Source organism: Triticum dicoccoides, chromosome 3B (genome assembly GCF_002162155.2).
Source record: "Triticum dicoccoides isolate Atlit2015 ecotype Zavitan chromosome 3B, WEW_v2.0, whole genome shotgun sequence".
NCBI lineage: Eukaryota > Viridiplantae > Streptophyta > Magnoliopsida > Poales > Poaceae > Triticum > Triticum dicoccoides.
In genome coordinates, this window is record NC_041385.1 from 130,035,266 (window position 1) to 130,039,163 (window position 3,898).

The following is a 3,898-nucleotide window of genomic DNA, read 5'->3' on the forward strand; positions in this document are numbered from 1 at the left end:
AGTCTACGTATGGTGTGAGTCCATTCTCACTACAATCAAGGTCGTTCATGCAGCATGGGGATATGTTCCAAGCAAGCTTTGTCTCATTCCATCTTTGAATTAAATGATTTCCCATAGCTCACTCAATATTCCTCTTTTAGATTAGTGGTCCACAACCTACAGTAGTATAGAGCACAGGCCTATGGGTTTGACCAGCCCCATGGCACCGTTTATCTCAAAGGGTTCGAGGACAAGCGACTGTTGTTTTCGGTGTTGTCAGAAGCATTAGGCATGGTTTAGGTAAAGTACAAATTACATTTGTCAGTGTGTTTTGTGTTGTTTCTCTCAACAGCACGCATTCAAGATTTCAAGGTCATGGCCACCATATCCATCGCCAAACAGCCCCTTACTAGCCCATTCAAAGTCATGGCCATCATATCCACCGTTCAACAGCCACTTGCTAGCCTACTTTCGTTACAGTTTAGTAAAAGAAAAATTAAAATTGGGTTATCAAGTTCGCTGCCGAGGAGGCTCCATGGAGGCTGACAGCCCTGTTTTTCTTTGTGATTGCAGCGAGCCGGTAGTTAAGCATCGGTATCATGTTCTTATCTGGAATTCATGCTCAGTTCTGTATGATGTAGTAAGCACCATCCTCATGGTTAATTGTTTGACGTACTATTATATAAGCTCGATGCAGGCAACCACGGTGTATGCATTCGGTCGTCCTCAGACTTTAACTTACAACGGCGGTTCATATTTTTCTAGTTTTGTTGGAGGAGGGCAAATACCTTTATCCTCTTAGTCTGATTCCACCAGCGGACAGAAGGCAGCCTTGCTGTATCCTAGTTTGTTAGTAGCAATCTGCATGTGATACTTTCTATCTTGACATTGTCACGTTTTGCCGTTCAGCATTGAATTTCAAAGTGGCATCCTTCACCCACACTCACGCTGCATGCCTGAACCGAGTTTTACTCGGTCACAATTAAATAGTTAGACAAAAGTCATTTTGCTTCACATGTAAACTGCGCAATCACACGATAGTGAGTAATGAGAAGCCTAGGTGCGCGATGATATTAGTCATTGCGTTATTATTGCATGCTCTTCTGTTTACAATTTTTGAGATGCCAACTAAGGTTTTAGATCAAGCGTTTCATATCTTAGCGTGCCGTGTATGCATGAACATTTTAAGGGATTTTAAATCCAGTGTATCATAAAAACGTGATCTCATTTTATGGCCCCACATGCTAGATTTTTTTTTTCAAATGGGTTCGTGTCAGACTTGCAGAAGTCTGCACCCATCCAGTAGGCGGCAAACCAGGTCAAAAGCTAGTTATTTTTTTGAGCAAAAGGTCAAAAGCTAGTGTTTGTAGCTGTCCTATCGCACTGCCACTGCCCAGACTAGTATTACCCCAATTTCACGCAAATCTTCAGAGACTCAAGCCCTTCACGGGTCCATCATTGCAGATTTTTGCACATCCTTACTTGCCACCTCCAGGTATCCCCCCACAGTGTGATACAAATTGTTGTCATTTAACCATCATCTTCATGTTTTTTATTTCTTCAATTCTCCAGGTCTCCCCCACTGGACCGAGAATGAAAGCGGCCTTTTAACAGCTTATGATTTCACTAGATTTTCATGTTTTTAGCTCGGCACCAGCTGGTTCTACTATTTTATGGACGATATAAGAACGAGTACTAGCATTTTTGGTTCTGCATTGTTGTACCTGTAATATTTGTTATATGTTTTCCTTTTCTATCTTGTCAGTACGATGTGTTGTAATGAATATGCCATTTCAAATCTAATTGAAAGATTCATTTGAATTAGACGGAGAACAGTGTGGTACTACTTAGACACCATTAAACATCCGAGATGAAAACATAAACATCCGCGATAAAGCCTTATCCGAGTTTGGAATAAGGTTCATGCCCCACTGCTACGCGGCAGATGCGACATGATATAGAAGGTGTAACATATCGTACGAACTTGAAGATAGTCATTTCAAATTTGAGGAAGCATGCGGATAAGCGTCAAACTTGTTCCAGTATGAGAACTGCACCAACTTTTTTTAGTTGCCTTATTTTTCTTCAAAAGTACGTTAATGCGTACCATATTTTTATAGAAGGCAAAATTTCAAGTATAAGACGACTAGAACTCGTCGCGAACAATGAGCGTTATGCAGACTTCACGGCAAGGCTAGTCCAAAGACAAGCATCACCGAGAACACAACTACAAAGCAAAAAAAAAACATGAGCTTGTCCAAAACTGAGCAACATCGCCGTGTCTTGACCAACGTCTGTCAATTCCGAAGACAACACCAACTCCGACTGAACTTCCCTTGTCGACGCACCATCCACCCTTGATGCCTAAAAGGAGGTGGCAAGTAGATAATCAAGCTTCATCGGTCCACTAAAGTCAATGTATTGGACTAACCATGATGATGTACATTGCACCACTGAAGATCACCTTGGACAATATAGCGAGCACCAGAAGTAGCGCAACATGGAACCTCAAGACCGTGTCTTCAAGCGTTATGCTCCCAACAGTGTAGCAACATTAAGGGGGACACCATCAAGCGGATCAACTCTAAACCCTATGATCACCAGAGAGAGAGAGAGAGAGAGAGAGAGAGAGAGAGAGAGAGAGACCATGATCACCAGAGGTGAAACAGGGTGCTACTCCGATGAGTACAACTTTCATGGTAGAAGAAGGTGTCTGGTCCAATTAAAGAAAGTGCATTCATACGAGTGTGTAGGGTTTGTGCAACGGAAAATGAAGATTCCCCTATCATTATGACGATACAGCGATACACGAACACCATGAGGGGTGTGACTTGGATGTTTTCAATTACAATTGTCCATTCATTATTGTTGTTTCCTCTTAAGTAAGATTAAATATGTCAAGTGTTGGCGCTTATAGACACACGAAAAGGTGAGTGGGAGAGAGAGAGAGAGAGAGAGAGAGAGAGAGAGAAAGACAGAGAGAGATCAGGATCACCGGAGGAAACAGGGTGCTACTCCAATGGGTACAATGTTCATGGTAGAAAAAGGCGCCCGGTCCAACTAAAAGGAGTGCACTCATACCAGTGTTTAGAGTTCGTGCAATGGAAAAATGAAGGTTCTCGTGTCATTATGACGACACGGCAATACAAGAACACCATGAGGGGTGTGACTTGTATGTTTTCAATTATAATTGTCCATTCATTATTGTATGTTTCTTCTGAAATGAGCTTAAACACGTCAAGTGTTGTCGCCTATAGACACAAAAAAAAGTGTGTGTGTGTGAGAGAGAGAGATCGGGATAACCGGATAACCGGAGGTAACAGGGTACTACTCCGACGGGTACAACATTCATTGTAGAAAAATGTGCCCAATCAAATTAAAAGGAGTGCACTCATACGAGTGTGTTGGGTTTGTGCAATGAAAAATGAAGGTTTCCGTGTCATTATAACGATACAAGTATACAAGCACAACAAGAGGGTTGTGACATGCATTTCTCAATTACAATTGTGCGTTCATTATTGTTGATCCTATCAAGTGAGGATAAACATGTCAAGTATTGGCGCCTATAGACACACAAAAAAGGTGAGTGGGGGAGAGAGAGAAAGAGAGAGAGAGAGAGAGGATCACCGGAGGAAACATGGCGCTTGTCCGATGGGTACAAAGTTCATGGTAAAAAAAGGTGCCCAGTCCAATTTAAAAAGAGTGCACTCATATGAGTGTGTATGGTTCATGCAACAGAAAATGAAGGTTCCAGTGTCATTATCAAGATACGGCGGTACAAGACCACTATGAGGTGTGTGACTTGTACGTTTTCAATTACAATACAATTGTATGTTCATTATTGTTGTTTCCTCTGAGCTGTGCTTAAACATGTCAAGTGTTGGAGCCTACAGATACACAAAAAAGGTGAGTTAGAGAG